The sequence below is a fragment of the Crinia signifera genome, chromosome 5 (assembly GCF_055691185.1).
Source record: "Crinia signifera chromosome 5, ASM5569118v1, whole genome shotgun sequence".
In the NCBI taxonomy this organism is placed as follows: domain Eukaryota; kingdom Metazoa; phylum Chordata; class Amphibia; order Anura; family Myobatrachidae; genus Crinia; species Crinia signifera.
The window spans coordinates 58252769-58271848 of record NC_139221.1 but is presented as its reverse complement, the minus strand read 5'-3'; the positions used below and the strand labels follow the sequence as shown (position 1 = coordinate 58271848).

The window sequence follows — 19080 nt, the reverse complement described above, 5'->3', positions numbered from 1 at the left end:
ATTCCAGGCTGGAACTATAGTATATCCCACTAAATAGTTGTGAAGTTAGATTTTCTGCTACATACAGTACTAATGTAAAAGGGATTAATCATGTAACATACCGTGTTACATTTTTTATTTAAAGATAAAAATATGCTACATTGTTGTTGTTCTTGGTGTGAGGGGTGCAGTAAATGGTTCCGGTCAACCACTATTGGTCAACAAGACAATATGTCAAAATGGTCAAAAGGTCAACATGCATTTAGTCGACATTGATAAAAGGTTGACACAAGCAATAGGTCAACATGCCAATGGTCGGCACGTGGAAAGATTAACATTAGTTTTTCATAATTTTTTTCATCCAAATGACTTGTTATATTTTATGATCCACGTGGACGACAACTGGGAATGGTAAAGGGTGCCAAGCGAAGCCGAGCACCATGCCTGAAGCATGGTGAGCGAAGCAGGGGTGTGCGTTACACCAGGGGTGGCCAATCAATCAGAGGCAATGAGCCAAAAAATATTATGGTAAAACAAAGACCCGATACCATGCAGAAAATGGGAATGGCCTAGCTCTCACAAGTCCACGCCCCATTTAAAAAATGGGTTGTGGCATAACAGGCACAACTGACCTTGCCCCCTTTTTGTGTTCACACCTTTGGAATGACATTTGTAGGAGCATGACCTTGTGTCAAACCTCAGTTTTTAGTTAGGCTGCGGTTGAGACAAGCACATTGAAAATGCACTATTTATGCAATCTTCCCAAAATATAAAAACTTATTACCTTTTCACTTTGCTGTAATTGTTTTATTAGTGGGACTTTTGACAATCCTTGTTTTTAATAATTTTTTTAAAATTCTGTGTTCTATGCAAAGCTACTCACAGTAATTATCTCAAGTGCTGCTCTGTTGTCGAGCCGCCGCACCCTGTCTCTAACTCCCTTGCGGTTTCTCTTCCTGCTTTCTGATGCTGGGTACAGCATGCTTTTCCCACTACGTGATATCATGAGCACATAGCAAAGTAGCACACAGTCCAAGGAAGCATGCAGCAGTGCCGTGGGTTAGGGAGCCACATCTCATTAAGAAAAGAGCCGCATGCAGCTCAAGAGCCACAGGTTGGCCACCCCTGCATTTCACTAATTGGGGGTCCATGTTGACAGATGTTTACATAAAAAAAAAATGGTATGTTGACCTTTTCCCATGTTGACCATTTCCATGTAGTAAAAGTTATTCATACATAAAATGTTTTTTTTTTCCATTCTTGTTACCTTTATATTTGTTATCCTTATTTAAAATACCCTTCACCCACTGTGTATTGTGGTAACTTTTGGCCAACGGTGATAGCAGACCTTTGGAGTACCCGAGACCAATTTGTATAGCTGCACCCTTCAGATTTTTACATTGGCAGGCTATTATCTGAAGGTCAGAAATGGCAGCACATGCCAAGCTGGTTGTTATGTCATTTCCTCTTTTGTTGAGAAATTTGTTGTGTGGACAACAAATGCTTGAAAAGAGCTAGATGTCGTTTAGAGTATAAGAGTATTCAGCAGAGTGCAACAATTGAGTGCAGATTTTGGTGCTAGTTGTTACCTGTAAAAACAAAAAGAGGCACAGGAGATAATTCGTTTTCAGACCTCTTATGCCATCTTTGGATCTCAAACAAATATTAATTAGAATTTGACCTGATTGAAGACTTCTAAATGTCTGCTGGCCATACCCACAAGAGTTGGCAGTTGTTGAACTCTTCACGGATGATTTTTAAATAAAATTTAAGATATATAATTTACAGTAAATATTTTCATAATTCAAGTTAAGAACCAAAAAATTATATTTTGACCAATGTAGTTATAAATAAATATGCTCGGACCAGCAGTGGTATTGCAGCACAGTTTAAAAAGCATCTGAGAGCCGCGACCAAATTGGTCCAGCATCCTTCTGTGAATCAGCCCCTATGCACCTGAATACATTTAATCATTAGTAGATAAACTAATGATGCACTAAATAACTGATTGGATGCCCTTTACTGTTGACATGCCCAAAAGCACCGGGTTTAGCACAAATTAGCTAAACCCATCGGTGCCCATACGTGTATGGGGCATCCGACCCCGCTGCAATACTTCACATGCTGATTTGGCCCAATTTCTCTGCCTGATCCATTGGGACTGGGTGAAATTGGTCCAAATCGTATTAGCGTATTGTCACCTTAAAGTCCAGGTTAGTTCATCCAAATAATAAAATTTGTTACATTCTACTAATTGAAATTATATAAGAATAAATATGTAGTTCATGAATTGGTTGGTTATGTAGGATATGTAGGCATACTGTACATATCTGTACACCTCATCTCCCTTTTAGTAGGAAATGGTCATATCAGCATAGTTCACTTGGAGTCCTGAACCTGTCCTAATAACTCAGACAGAAATATTGATGGTTTTAAAATATAAGATTTTAATAACTTCTTATTGCAATTTACTTTTATTTGGGATATGGGTACAGTTCCACAGTAATAATGGTACTTTAATATGATTTCATTTAATAATCTTTTTGCAGTGTGTAATATTAGATGCATGCATACATGATCCTCATCTTTCATAAAGCAGGTACAAGTAATACAATTAGAGATCCAACTGCTGCTTTCATTCTGCTCCTTGTATTTCAATATTAAATTGAAAAGGAAAAAAAGCAAATTCGCTTGTTAATGAAAAATGTTTACGCATGTAATACAATCGGCATAAACTACATGTTTTCTGTGTGTCTATGGATTGTATTGTTATCAGAATGTATGATTATTGTTACAAAGGTGTTAGATGCCAGCATTTCATTGTCTGATCACTGACTGCATTTTATGCAGAAACTTCTCCAGTTGCAATCAGAGAAGATTAGTTCCACCTAAATCTATACATTTAAATTCTACTTCCCTAAGTTCGAGATTTACATAAAATGGCCCAGTACTGCGATCCTCTTTCATACTGTTGCGGAAGTTTATTTTAATCTATTCTGGGATATCCCATCTGCATACATTAGGGGATCATGAAGACCTGATTGCTGCTGTGCGAATTCGCATTATTGTCTGCGCATGCGTGTGGATCCGTGCGCATGCTTTAGGCCAAATAGCGATAAAATCCAGCATCTTTTCGGCGAAACCCCGCACAGCCAAAAACCGTGCCGCACAGATTAGTTAATAATGGACACGATTGCGTCCATTCACATTGGACGGCCACAGCACGGCCGCCAGGTTGCAGCCAGATCCCACCACTGGAAGGGACGGCTGCCGGGCTGTGCCCATCCCTACCATTGTAAACTGCTGTGTGCGGCACGGCTTCCTGGCCGTGTGGGGTTTCACCGCCCGGCAGGAGCCGGAGCGTGTGAAAAAGCCCTAACTGTATGTAAGCTGATTGACAGAACTCTGTCATTTGCATGTGTTACCCACCCGTGTTCTGGAAGTGGCAGGGAAAATGCAAGCGTGCCCAGCCGATTTCAGGGAAGTCATGTGACATCAGTTCCCGGCTCAATCAGCCTGTGTCTATTGCACAGGTAAAGTAGGTTTTGGGTTATGCCCAGACTGGGAAATTCATTTGATGGTGAGTATTTTTTAATAGATTAGCAGCTGGCTACCGACTAGTGTGATTTTTGCAAGCCATTCGCAGCCTTGCACAGGTGGGTTTTCACTCTGGCAGGGAGATGGTTATCTGATCACAGGTCTGAATAACCCCCATGAACACTACATGATAATAGAATTCAGAGATTTTGGTTACATATACCTGCGCAGGTATATGTAACCAATATCTCTGAATTCTATTATCATGTAGTGTTCAAGATTGGTTGCTAAAACTATTCAGTGTGCCGGGGGAACCAATGTCTTGTTATCCCTCTCTTGCATGCACCTGAATAGTTTTACTGAACTAATTTGAGCATCTACCACTATCTGTATGTATGTTGTGAGAGGCAGAGAGGAGCTTGTATTAGGCGGAGATGCAGGTCCTGATATGCCACATGGAGTAGTCTGGGGTTGCTCCAAGGTAGGTAGCTCTTAGTTCAGATATACCAAGTAAGGAGCCATTATCATGTGTCTCCTTGCTGACTAATTGTAGACCCAATTTAGGGTAACGGTGGTGTGGGGTGCGGTGCCCCTGGACTGGTTGGGCTGGGTGGCTTTAGTGCGGCATGCCCTTACATTCTATTAACACTTTTCCCTCACTAACACTATCTCTCTCTTATTTTAATTACATTTCATTTATCTCTCTCTTTATGTATAGCTTCGGCTTCCTATCACTAATTATTAACACTTAGTATCTCACTGGTATGCCGCGCTGTGCCTCCTAGCTTATGATAGTTTTTGGGGTGCCACACCCTGCACCTAGATATAGCGCTACGGACCCCCAATAAACAGAGAAGCCTTGACGCGGCTTGGGGGCATGTCATACACCTGCGCAGGTATATGTAACCAATATCTCTGAATTCTATTATCATGTAGTGTTCAAGATTGGTTGCTAAAACTATTCAGTGTGCTGGGGGAACCAATGTCTTGTTACTTACTAAGTATAACTGAAATAATAAAGATGAGTTTACCAAACAAATTAACATCACCCATGTCCATAATCTGGGGCAGTACGGATGGTGTAATGGTTAGCATTACTGCCTCACAGCACTGAGCTCATGGCCCTAACTGTGCAGAGTTTGTATATTCTCCCTGTACTTGCGTGGGTTTCCTCCGGGTACTTCGGTTTCCTCATCACAATCCAAAAATATACTGGCAGGCTAATTGGCTCCCAACAAAATTTACCCTAGAATGTCTGTGTGTGCGTGTACATGTGGTAGGTAATATAGATTGTAAGCTCCACTGGGGCAGAGACTGATGTGAATGTTCAAATATTCTCTGTAAAGCGCTGCGGAATATGTGTGCGTTATATAAGAAACTGGTTATAAATAAATAAAATTAATTAATCTCCAGTTCTTTTCTGGCACAGCAAGGTTTGTTTTACAGAACTAGCAGCCTGAACCACCATGAAAATAAATCCAAACAAGTTATCAATAAACCTAAATTCAAGTGCCAACAGGGAACAACAGTGCAGACAGTGCAACCTGTGCCCTGAGAGACAGCAACCTTCACCCACCTCTAGTTACAGCTAGGGTTGCCACCTCATGCATCATTGGTTCCCAACTTTGCAGCCTTCGGAGTCCACCAGACGCCTCCTGCCGAATGCTGGTACACCCACCCCCACCCCTTCGCACACTACGTACGCTCACACGGGCTGCAAATGGATGTTCATAAACATAAACCTCTCCCTCTGGTTCTGTGCACTTGCTCGGTTAGCACATTTCCTGCGCTACCCACCTCCATTGTCATATCTAAGAAAATGCTGGAAAAGTTTGTGAAAACCTACTGTACTAAATTAATGGAATGTGTCAAGGCTGTAGCAGAATGCTTTAGTTTCCTAGCTGGGCTGAAAAGCCTTCTGTGCATACTTTACAACACTACAGGTGCCAAATGTATTGAGCCTTAACAAGTGATAAAGTGGTGAATGATAAATAGTGATAAAGTACAGTACTAACCAATCAGCCCATAAATGTAATTTCCCAAATACAGCCTATAACATGGCAGTAAGAAGCTTATTGGCTGGTCCTGTATCACTCTCCATGTTAACACTATTTAAGGCTTAATACGGTTGGCCCCAGGAGCTTTAATCCTAGACACATTCAAAGGAAATGCTGGTTGTGTTTCTAGGATGCAGACTGGGTCGGCTCCCTGGGTGGCGGTGGTACCAATTTTATGCCTCTTGCTACAGTGTAGTCCTAATAAGTGCTGTGAAGTGTGAAATTAATTAGACTACCTATTATATTTTAAACCAACTGTACAATAGATTACAGGTACTTGTGATGGACTGGCCCCTTTACGGCAATGTGACCAGTCATGCCAGGTTACTCCGACCTTTCTGTTGCTTGTCGAAATCCCATGCCACAGAACATAAACACTTGCCCCTTACTCCAATTATACAATAATTCACCATTTGGCCATTCACAGTATTGCAATCATAGAAATGTCTTTGCATAATGTGTCAGTGATGTAGATTTTATATTGTTTATGCTACATTAATACATACTTGTCTTAAGTATATTATTAGATATTATCTATTCTACCAGTATGGGTCATTGGGTTGATCAAATTTAGGTTGACATGCATTGCATCGACCATTGAAGGTCAACAGGCCTTACATCCACACCTGAAATAGGTCGACATGAGTAAGAGCAACAGGTTCGGAAGGTCGACACAAGCATTAGATCGGCAACGGGAAGGTCAACAGTCAAAAGGTCGGCATGAGTTTTTCACAGTTTTTGGCCCAAATGTTGTCATGTTTTTTGGACCGAATGTTGACACTGTATAAGTATATCGCATCCCCTCGCATGCCTCACTGTGCTTGGCACACTATTTATAGAGTAGTGGATGGTAGGGTATGAAATACCACCTGCAGCACATGTCGGCTGTGAAAAAACAGTGAAAAATGTTGACCTTTTGGCTTTCGACCTTCCCATTGTCAACCGAATGCTTGTGTTGACCTTCTAACCCTGTCGGCCTTACTCATGTTGACCTATTTCAGGCCTGTTGAGCTTCTGTGGTTGACCCAATGCATGTTGACCTTTGATCAATGCTGTGCCCTTAACAAGGGGAGAACTAAAGGACCTTGTTCCCTATAACATCACTGTATTTCGAGCTATACATACTGTACTGTAATTATGTAGGACTTATCTGTAATAAGGGCGTATAATAAATCTTGCTTCCAGCTCCATGCAATGACCATATATAAGGCCACTTAAACAACTGAGAACAAAAAAGAAGCAGCGTCTACTTTTCTAAAAAAAAAAACTATGTTTGAGCCGAAAGAGAACATTCTATCAATTCAGTTGAGCTATTAGCACCCATCAAGTTTTAGTATTTTTGTACCTTGAAAAATAAAACAATTAACGGCATTAAAGCCAACTAGGGACGTGCAAATTGATACTAACCGAAACTGCAGCATGCCATTGAAGTAACGTGCAATTATTTTGAACAGATTTGTGAACCATTTAAATTATTCCATATGTACACTTGGTGACATCTCATACACTGCATAAAGCCCATTACTGAGTCTAACAAACACACTTCACGTATCCCTATGCACAATAATAGATGTTTTCTTACTTATGCACAGTTTAGAGGTTTCTAGGCTGCATCACACGTAGGTAAATACTTTTAGACAATTGAATAATGTGACTGCATTGCTCGTGTAATTTCGCCTTTTTTAAGGTAGCTGAGATGAAGAAAATGGCTTACAGATTCCGCTGTGTATGGAGTTTGAAAGTAACAACTGAAAAATGATGTTCATAATCTGAATTGCAATGAAACCAATTATCTGTACTGTGGCTGCTCGCAGGGGAATTCTCCTAAAGGTTTAGTATTTCTTAAAAGAAATTAAAAACAGCTGTAAAAATACCATAAAACAAAAAATAGCAGCTGCAAAAGAGATTAACATTCCTAAATTTCATTTGAACCTGATATGTTATTTTTCCAACAGCAACATACATATTTTTATATAGATATTATTTATGAAATTACACAGCACAGGGTGCATTTTTAAATACTGCTCATCGATAGCACGGCAAATTAATTTAACACAATTTTCTTCGTTGTTTCCGTCTTTGGTTTGAAAAGAAAATAGTTAAAATAATTAGTTTTAATTAAACCCTTTGTAGGTTTAATAAGAGCAGTAATACGGACATGTAATTATTACAGCACCTTTTTTATTTGACGCCGTCAGACGCTTTCTATACTGAGCATTGTTTAGTGTTTTATAACTTTTGTCTACTTTTTTTTTTCTCCTTTCGATCTAGCAGTAGGGCACAAGTGAAACAGCCTCTAATCCATTTCATAAGTCTATTAAAGCTGGTACAATACATAAAACAGAGCTGGAGGTGGTGACAATATAAAACAGTGTGTTTTGTCATGTTGGTTGAAACATATGGCAGCCAGTTTCTCAAGAGCTGATCCAGATGGCGACCACTAATCGATTCTTTATGTCGGCTAAGCGGCTGTTTACTCTTTCTTTTTCAAAGCACTGCTGCGTAGTAAATTTACAAATAATGTAATGACCCATGTATGTTCAGCTAATAGGAGTAAACTTTCAAACAGAAAACAGTTAATGTGGCAGCTGCACAAAGGGAAAAAGAAATATAAGAAGTGACAAGGAGATTTGATCATCTTTGGGAGCCAAAGAAAAAAAAGTAATTATTTTGTTAGTCCACACAGCAGCGTATTCTCCAATAAAATAGATACCCGGCCTACTGTCCATTACTTGGCCTACTGTCCCAAGTAATATTCATTACTTTGGGTTTTTTTTCGGAATGGATTCGTTTAAAGACAAATCAAGCCCATAATTAAAATGGTTTGCCAAAAAATGGTCAAGTTTTATTTTCCAATTAAGGGCTGAATGTTATGATGAATGCTATTGGTCTATAAATACACAATACACACAGGCCTTGCCCCTACATTTGTACTGTCTTTCTAGCACTTTGCAGCCACATTAAAATAATGGGTGAAATTTAATAGGATGAGAGATTCAGAAAGTGAGAGATTTGGTAAGAAATCTCGTTTTTTATAGCGGTAATCATTTACACTTACAAGTTTTGTTTTACCAAATCTCTCACTTTCTGATTCTCTCATCCTATAAAATTTCCCCCAATATGTTTAAAGACAGGAACCCAAAATGCCATTCTTCATAGCATCACCATTTCAATTTAACAATTTATGGGGTTATATGTTATGGGGTATGGGGTACGAGTTTGCCAGAGGTGCAGATTGGATTTTTATTTAGAAAGCCAGTGATTTAGAAGGCAAAACCATGTCTTGTAAATGATAGCTGCTTTAAGTAAACATCCAAGATTGTCCAACATTCCAGGCAAACTCGGACCCTTTACATATGGTCTTTAGGGCAAGTCTTTAGAATGTAAGCTCTAACAAGCAGGGCCCTCTCTCCTCATGTGCTTTTCTAAGACTATATCTCTGCCACTGTAATAATTGCCTCAGTGTCCGCTGCTGCAACTGTCTTTTATTTACCATGTACTTGTCCTAATTTTGTATTTGTACTGTAATTCACTATTTTCTTGTTTTGTTCTATGTATTATCAGGTGCTACGGACCCTTGTGGTGCCTTATGAATAAACGATAATAATAATAATAATAGTCCATAGGACAATGCCAGCTAAAAGTCACAACCCTTAGGCATCCTATCTCCAATAGAGGTAGGAAGGAGTTTGCAGATTATGGAGAACAAATCAGAAAAATATCAAAACACCAAAAGTTAACCTGATAATGGGACAATTTTTTCCCCTCCCAATAGAAATTGATGGGGATGAACATATATGTTGAAAACTGGAGCTTGGTGCCAGCAATAGCAGTGTTTTCACTGGCACTATCCTCTTAATATATTATTTAAAGTAAACCAGAGTTCAGATTTCATCTATTTCTTAATATAACCCATAACAGGGAAACTTGATGGTCACACAAGTAAAGACTACTGCGAGTGGCCCTGGAATTCTATTTGATGTTGGTTGTGATCAATATAAATGATAACTAGTGGTTTCTCTTGGCACTCTGTCCTATTTCTGTTGGGTGTGGGTCAAATGGTCGAGAGTGTCTAGGTCGACAGTCATTAAGTTGACCACTTGAGGTGGACATGTTCAAAAGGTCAACATGGGGAAGGTCGACATGAGTTTTTAAAAAATGTGTCTATGTCGACATAGGTTTACCCATCCTCTCGTTTGGCTTGCTACACTAGGAATACTATTATATGCCCACTCTATGCCCACTGGGATGGAAAGGTATGATCATGAAAACTCATGTTGACCTTTTTCCATGCCAACTTTTTGCTTGAGTTGATCTTTTGAACATGCCCACCCTATGCCTGTCAGTCTTTTTGCTGGGTTAATCTTTTGCCTTTAGACCAATAGTTATCAACCTAATGAGTCAACCTTTTTACTGTCAACTAATCGACCACGTACCTTTCTGTTGCCTTTCTCTCCATTTCTTTCTCTGTCATTACCCACATGATATCTTAATGTATTCAGAATAAAAACTATTCGTGAAATCTCTGATCATTATTATAATAAACAAGATATATATAGTGATAACCATAAACCTAATGCAGTATTAAATAGCTCTCCTTGAAAGTGGAGGGCTCTCCAACTGCTAGCAAATTCGCAGCAGCTGACATGGATACTCCCAGAAAATGGATAGTGACAGGCCTGCATTTTTCTAGCCGAATCCTCATTATCTCCTCCAAATGCTGATTACCTGTCTCTCATATTGTGAATATAATATCTGTGTGTGCATTATCGCTAATCAATCACTTCATGTGCGCAGTGTGACTTTTCAGCATGTGCAGTGGACAAAAAGCGCTCCGTTGTATACAACATTGATATTGTGTAACATAACTTACAACGTGGTATTCAATTCCCTTTATGACCTAACTTTGTGGAGTTTGTATATTCTCCCCATGCTTGCGTGGGTTTCCTTGAGTACTCTGGTTCCTCCCACAATCCAAATATATATTGATGGTTTAACTGGGTTAACAAAAACAAAACATTAACCCTAGTGTGTAAAGGTTCTCACACACTAGTCAAGCTCAAAGTAGCTTACTTTTCCTGTTTTGAGCTACTTTGAGTTCAAAACGGACTAGTGTGTATGGGCGGGTGATGAGCGGTAAGCATCATTGCCAGACCGGTGCTGTCCATCGGCCTCTTTTTCAGGCTGGGCGACCCTTAAACTTTCCATAGGCTTCTACAATGGAAAGTTGTTCACACCCCAGTGAGCGATTTATCATCCAGAGATTTTTATTACACTGTCCGGCATACACACTGGGCAAAAACACCCAGTGTGTATGCACCTTAAGTGTGTTCATATACATGGGCACACTCAAATTCTATGTTTCTGAATTAGGCTCAGTTTCAACAATAATATCTTGGAGAGGAACACCGGACAAATCACAGTGCAAACAGTGTAGAACAAGTATGTGGAATGGTAAATGAAAGAACTCTTGATGGTTCCTCCTGTCTCTTATTTTAAGATGTGTGTACAATCCTAAATCAACATCCCCATAAACTAAAGGAAAAAGCGTTTTGTTGCCTTCAATTTTGGTAGAGTCGATATCAACCTCATGAATTTCCAGTTGCCATTTCCTTTTGTAGTCATAACTGTGTCTTTTGTTACACAGGATCAGATTTTGAATTAAAATAAGATGCGTGCATCACAGAAAATCAAATGAAAGGGACCGGTCTCTCGGGAAATGTGTAATCCTTTTTTTAAAGCCTAGCTCTCCACCAGCTTTTAACATATTCACAGCTTATAACAACATATGAAACGGTGTACGCTGTAACAAAATATCAGCCAGATCTGTCCTCCTTAGCATGTTTATTTTATGACGTTTCATTTGAAATAAACCAGAAGTGTGATATGTGCATAGACTACATAGGTTCTGCTTAGCAGTAATTCAACAGAAGTACAAAACAGAAAAGCTATATTTTTATTTCTCTCTCCCTCCTATAAGCCGGTAAGGGCAAATGACAGCCATGCCTGATGGCAGATATCTTTTATGGTACAGCAGTGACATATTTTATGCATCACAATGAATGATCAAAGATGTCTCTAGAGTCACTCTGTCATGGAATTTTACCCCGTACCCTGTGCATTTCTTTAAACCAAGAAGAATAAAAAACTGAGAAGACTTAGCTTGATCTGCCTTCTGATAACACAGAAAATGCAATATTTGAAGGTTGTGTTTTTCTTGCTTTTTTTTTCCAAGATCAGTACAGTGTTTATTTTGTAATTCTGAACCCTAGTTCAGCAGTTTGCGGTAAACAGGACAGTGTACATTTGGTAGAATAACCCAACAGTCACTATACAACATGTAAACTGTTGTGCCTCTACAATCTTCGGGACTGCCCATCTCGCGCTTCTGGCACATTCTGGAATGGCTTGATGGGCCGCTCTGGCCACACAGAACCTGAGCTTGAAGGCATTGCCTGGCCTCCTGTATACCGGCACACCTGGGCTGGCTAAGCAGTGCAGCAGTGTAGCCTCCCAGCAATCTGTCCCCCCTCCCTCCATATACACGGGAGAGTGCCTCAAAGTCAGTCCCCTTTACATCATGACATACCTCTCTACGTTATGACCACACCCTTTTTAATTACGCATGCAAGCGCAACAGAATATGCTGCGATATATAAGAAACTGTAAATAAATTTATAAATATACACTGCTTGGGATGATTAAGAACCCCAAACCTTCCCTGCCTATGGCACTTGATTGGCATACTGACTTTCAAAGCCATACATGACCAGGGCCCAAAGTACCTGAAGCAGCTTCTGATGCCACTCGATTACTGCGATCAGTTGATGACGGACTACTAACAGTACCCAGAATTTCCCTGAATTCACCTGGGGGTCAAGCTTTCAGCACTGTGGCTCTGACTCTATGGAACTCACTTCCCGGCAAAGTTCGAGAAGCTTCCACTCTAGAAATATTCAAAAACAGACTCAAAACTTTCCCGTTCACCCAAGCATTTCAATAATGTCCCTTATAAGTTTGTTTTGTATTTTGTGCTATAAGGCTAATGCAAGCACTTTGAGTCATATTAGGAGAAAAGTGCTATATAAATAACATTACTATTATTTTTATCCTGTATTCATCCGCAATAGTTCCAAAATCCTACTTTTTGCAGGCATTTTGTGCAGCCATGTTGCTGATCTGCAACAGATGCTGTGTTCACAGTCACTAGGATTAGCACAGCCGCCAGTGGTCGTCTCAAAATATGTATACAGTATATATATATATATATATATATATATATATATATCTCATATATAATATTAGCATGTTTTCGGATAGCTGCTGTGTTCTTATTCGAAGCTGTGAATGCATGTGTATATAGTGTACTTCTTAATCAGGCCCAGAACGTTCTGGGCGGCCTTTTTCATCACTTGTACAAACATAAAGACAGACATTTATTCATATTAGTCATGTACACCGTAATGAACAATAAAATAAGTAATGTCATCTAGTTAACCGTTATTAACTACCCGCAATATAAATATGATCACCAGCAGCGCCTATGTATTTTTAGTAGGGAAGCTGCCGCTACCGCAATGCCTGAAGAAAAGATGAGACAACTAGCCACATGCATAGACACCGCAATGTGACTGTACGCCTACAGCCCATAGATTCGGGAATGGGCGGCATGAAAGGCAGGGAGTGGCTTCCTACAGTCTAGTCTGACTATCTCAGAGGTAGGATACACCGCCCAGTGGGACTGCCTTTAGTGTCTGAGACTGACAGGCAGGCCTTCCTATAACAGCACCGATTCCCTGCAGGTATACTGATGGGTCTCCCTAGGATGGGGTGCAGAATGGTGATGTTCAAAAGGCAAGACAAGCCTATCTATTATCCTATTCACATAAGAATTACTATTAGACACACAGGGGATTATTTACTAACATGAGAGTTCAATTGAAGATAGGATATTTCTACAGGCAACCAATCAGAATTTACTTCTTATTTATTTAGCACCGTCTAGAACAGTGGTTCTCAACCTCGGTCCTCAAGGACCCCCCAACAGTGCATGTTTTCCAGGTCTCCACAGAGAATCTCTGGTTGAGAACCACTGGTCTAGAAGATAGTCGATAGAATCTGATTGGTTGCCCATAGCAACATTATATCTTCAATTGAACTGCCATCTTAGTAAATAAACCCCAAACTGTCTTATGCTTATACATTATATTACTGGATACAGTGATGTTTTTTTAACATTTTAAAGTAAACTTTCTCTAATTTATAAACATTGTTTGATATTTTTATATTTAGACGTGAACTGCATATCTTAAATACATTTAAGACTTTTTATTCCACTATTGATTCACCGATCACCGGGATGAGGGCGGTGCAGTATTCTACAGAGCAGCAGGGAATGGACACTGTGCGCATGTGCATGGCGTCTATTCGTTGAGTCAGAGGGGCTGGGGGCATGGCCAGCAGCTCAAAGATGCCTCAACAATTATGTCATCAGGAGGCGTGACTCGCGGGAGCATCATACTCGCCAAGCCACGCCACCTTTTGGTTAGGCCATGCCCCCTTACAATGCAAGCAGGTGTACTGCTAGCGTGCTTTAGATAGTATGCAGGTGGCTCACTGACACTGAACGGGGTGGCAGATTTTACTGCAGTGGTTGCAGTCCTTTAGCGATTTGGACAAATTCACCACTGGAAATGATGAATTTAAGTTTCTTCAGAATAAATTACTTTATATTCAAATTCATTCCTTACATTTTATTGTACCCCTTATAGGCCAATACATTTTGCTGCCTGCAGCACAGAGAGTCTTTAGATTACAATCCCACTGGTATTAAAATTATGCATGTTATGTACATGTGCTTCTAATGCACGTAATGGGAATGCGATGAGAAAAGTGATTTTACTTTATTTTAGAACTATACATTCTGGTTCAAAGATAGGAGCGAATCTGAAAAAGGAACCATTTTCACCTTGGCAGATGGCTTTGAAACTGTGAATAGGCATGCTGTAGCTTCATTTTACAGGTGCCCCTTATTTGTTCACTATTTGCAAAAGTATGCAGAAAAATAAATAACTGCATGTGCATCAATTCCATGTGTTTTTTCATCAGCAAAATGCTCCTTTTTTTAAATATTCTTTACTCTGAATCTGTTATTTTACCCTCAGAGATGCTGGACTGCCCCCAGGCTCTCTTAGCAGTAGGAATAGATGGCTTGTTCCACAGTGGCACTGGGTGGTGGCGGGGGGGGGGGAGTACTTTTTACCTGGGCCCAGGTCTGAAGGAGAGTTGGGCAGTGGGAGAGACGCTGCAGCACAGCCTCTCTTCCCATCCCAGCAGACGCTGCTCAATACTATGTGCTGAGCTGGGGAGAGAGGAAGCTGCAGCCTGTCCACTCTCTGAGAGGGTATGCAATGCTGACTGCTGGCTGCTGGCCCCTGCTAAGGTTTTTTTTATTTTTTTACAGGTATGTGGCCAAGCCCCTTCCCCTTGGCCATACCCCTTCATTTTACAGGGGCCCGGCGTAGCTGTCGGCGCCCCTGCTTGTGTATACAGCATTGACAATGCTCCGTCCTAATGGGACACTGCAACCTAGGGGTGGGACAGAGGGAGAAAAGTGGGACAGTTGGGAGGTATGTATTCTACTATTATATATTATACACATAAACCCATTTAAAATCCTACTTTCTTTTAAAAACTCAAAACAGAATACATATGTTGCATACAATACTATTTATATGTGTTTTCTATTATCATTTCTATGTTGTTAAACCTGTTGTAAATGTCACTGTTGTGTACAGTGTGTTGTCTTCATCCAATCCACGAAGGCTTGTAGTCTCTGTTTGCCAGACTAGACTATCCCGCATTCTGGTTCTTGTTACCTTGTTTTCTAAATGCACCAAGTCACCATACATTTAATTTACGTTCCTCCAGACTGCAGCCAATGGAGATGTATTTAAGTGGACATACCGTAACCACTTTCACAGGAGGCTTTCAAACATATGGATTTTTAGGATGTCATTAATATAAATCATGCTATCTCAACTGGCAGGAATGTGTGAACCCATGTGGCTAAAGAACAATATATAAGTAATAGGCTATTGAAACAGGATGTTAGGAAAGCATAAAACAAATAATGAATAAGCTGTTAATACTCAGAAGATGAATTTTACAGGTCCTACTTCATCCAGTTCTATAAATGTTTCATATTCAATGTCTGAGATTGGAACGGCTGCAGTTTACAACAGGAAAAATGATGATGTCATTGAGCTTTATTGAGGCGGTTTGCCTGTACTTAAGTGCTTTTATTAAAGTTCATTCTAGCTTAACTCCCTCTCTTTCATCAGTTTTGTGGCACAATACAAACGCTGGCTATGTATGTTTCTTACATAACTATTATTGTACACAGGAAAACAAAAACCTTACAGATAGAAATGTATTTGAGCCACTGTGAATGTTGTAGCGTGGTTTGTCCATAGGTTAAGGTTATCATAAATTATTTATTCTGAGAAGTGCTTCCAGCCGTTGTGCTTTTAATATGCAAACCCTTTAGCCTTGTCCTGGATTTATAGTAAGCTACAGATGAATAGTAAAAAAGTAAAAGAAAAATAATACAAAGATGGCCGCATATATATACATTACTGTATGTTTAACATGTTACCTCTGGTTACCGCATAGATTCCGTAGTGTGTCTGTAATAGGTGCAGGATAAGCTCCAACAGGCCCCATCATGCCCTGATACACCTCTGACTCTCTAATGTAATCAACAGCCTCCACATTAAAATAGCAAATTCATTTATTTTTGAAAACACTGTGCTACATTATGCTACACTGCATCAGTATTGACAGTAAACAGGTAAAGTTTGAATCAATCAGCGATTTGTCATTCACCCTTTTACAGCCACGGAGCAGTGTGGGGGCATTTTAAGAAAGGAGGAGGCAGGTGTGCAGCCTCCGTTGGCTGGGCCACTTTCTCTCTGCCGGCAGAACTCAGACCCTATTACACGTGCACGAACCTCTGAAAATTAGACCGGCAGCCATTTTTTCTGCAATTTTGCATCACTGCTGCTGCCGGCAGCATGACAGTATTGTGGAATCTGAGCACTAGAGCATGCCATATGTCCCGCATGCCATATTTCTGGTTATTTTTGAAGGATGTTCCCACACCGTGAATGTCGTTTGAACTACGCTAACAAAAAAACATACAATGTGACCCACGACCCCAAACGACCAGTGAAAAAGCTGTTTCACTATCCACACCACCACCAGTTGCCTGTAGTAACCAGGTGGCAAGTGGTGTTTGCCCCCACCCCCCCGGACTCAGTGGCCCATATGCACTGTGCACACTGCACCAATTATAAATATGCCACTGGAACAGTGGTTACCAAACTATCACCAATCGTGGTACCTTTAAGTTCTCTGCAATTTATTTATGGCACCCTTAGACCAGGGAGGGGAATCATTTAGCATAGAGGTTCCTTCTGAATGTTGTGGCAAATACAATGCTGGTTGTCCAGCAGCAAATTCTTATAAGCCATGTGGTTCTCTGCCATAATAACCTGCTATGAGTGAAACTGAATCCTTCCACGAAAAGTTTCCTGTTGTTGTAATCAATATTAATTCAAATCCCAAAATTGTACTTGCAGTACCCACCATATGCAGTTTGAGTCATGTGGTGTTGAACACAGTTGGGCCTCTTTTTGTCCCTGTTGCTTATGCCTTTTGCTGCCACCAAGAACTGGGTTTGCCTCTTGCTTGGACATGAAGATGAGAAAGAAAGGTGTGAAGAGAGGAGTGGAAGTTGAGAGGGGGAAGTGAAAAATGAGAGGGAGCAGGTGCTAATGGGCTGTGGGAGCTGATGTGAGGAAAAGCAGTAGAAATAAATGTGATAAGGCTAGGTGCAGATACATATGGAGTAAGGGAAATATATTGTATCACACAGGGAGAGACAGAAACACATACTGTATACGTTGGAATCAAAGAGATAATGAAATATGATGAAGAGAGTTGAATCCCGACACAGATAGATTGGGATAAACAAGGGGTTATAACGTTACTTTAAAAAAATAGCTAGCTGTAAAATAGGTTAAGAATGATAGGCAGTGAGATGGTGAAGAAAATGAAAAGAGTATACAACTATTCCAATCCCACTGATACTGTACTTGAAATGTAAAGGGTGCATCAAGCACCGAAATTGGTGTGAAGGATGATGACACTGGGTCAGATTAGTTGGGGTCACTGACCTTTATGTGTGAAATACACTCACTGAACCTTCTTTACTGTATTTGTATCTCTATAAGAAGCTTCAAATCTGGTTGTCTGATTCATTCAATTATAGTTAATCTATAATTCAAATGTACTCTTGTAGAAGTGGGGGGACTCCTCCCAGAATATTGAAAACAAATTTATACAGATTTGTCTTCAATATTCTTGAAAAACAAGAACTGTGTTTTAATGGAATGGTGAGTTACAGTACGTCCAGAATGAATGTAGTTGGCAGTGCTCCCCCAGGAGAGTCCAGAGGTAAAGACAAATACTTGTGTGAGAAAAAAAAGACTCTGGGTGAGATTTAATAGGATGAGAGATTCAGAAAATGAGAGATTTGGTAAGAAATCTCCAGGTTTTTTTAAAGCGGCAATCATTTACTCTGCACAAACAATTTGATTTTGCAGGGTAAATGATTGCTGCTTTAAAAAAACTGGAGATTTCTTACCAAATCTCTTACTTTCTGAATCTCTCATCCTATTAAATCTCACCCTCTTTGTTGGTGTTAAAGAAGGCAGGGGAAGGAAGCGTTACAAACTAAACCTTGAATTCACTTTTTTTTTTCATACAAAGAATTGTCCCCAATACAACTGAATAAATACAATAGGTAGCTTGATATGAATAACAATAACTGAAATGAACACTAAACACTGATAAAGAAAGAAAAAAAAGATAAAAAAAACCCCATAATGCTGATTATTCTATAAACCTCCAATTATCATAGAATTTATTGCATGAGATCATCCAATCATCACCATTATTAATAGATTGTGTCATGTAATTAGTATATTCAACATTATGAAACATTTAGGTACAAATAATTCTGTTTGTGGAGATGACTAGGAACAGTGTATTCAAGTGATGTTTATCTTATATTTTTATCTCCACTTATGTTTTTTTCTGTGGTTTTTTTTTATTTTTTGGTTATTCCTTTTAAATATCTTTTTAATTTTTTTTATTTTCAGTCTATTTCAGTATTCACTTAATTTTGGTTAGCCAACATTTCATTCTTCACATCAAGTTCCCAATTTGATATTTGATTCAATTTGAAGATTAACTACAATTCAATAAATTGGCCAACATTTCCTTTCCACTTCCAACTTTGTCATTTATTATGGAGGTTCTTACACCAATGAATGTATTTCACACATGGATGGGAGTGATATAACCCTAAGTTTTTATTTCTCGCCAACTTTGCGCCAGATGCACTTCTTCACAATGGGGAGGGGAGGTAGGAAGTCAGGGT

General features: G+C 39.7%; 1 protein-coding gene across 2 annotated transcripts in view; it reads left to right on the top strand.

Moving 5' to 3' along the window:
- Positions 1-19080, top strand: part of LOC146080243 (uncharacterized) — a 332057-nt gene that overhangs the window by 273755 nt on the left and 39222 nt on the right. The window lies entirely within an intron of this gene.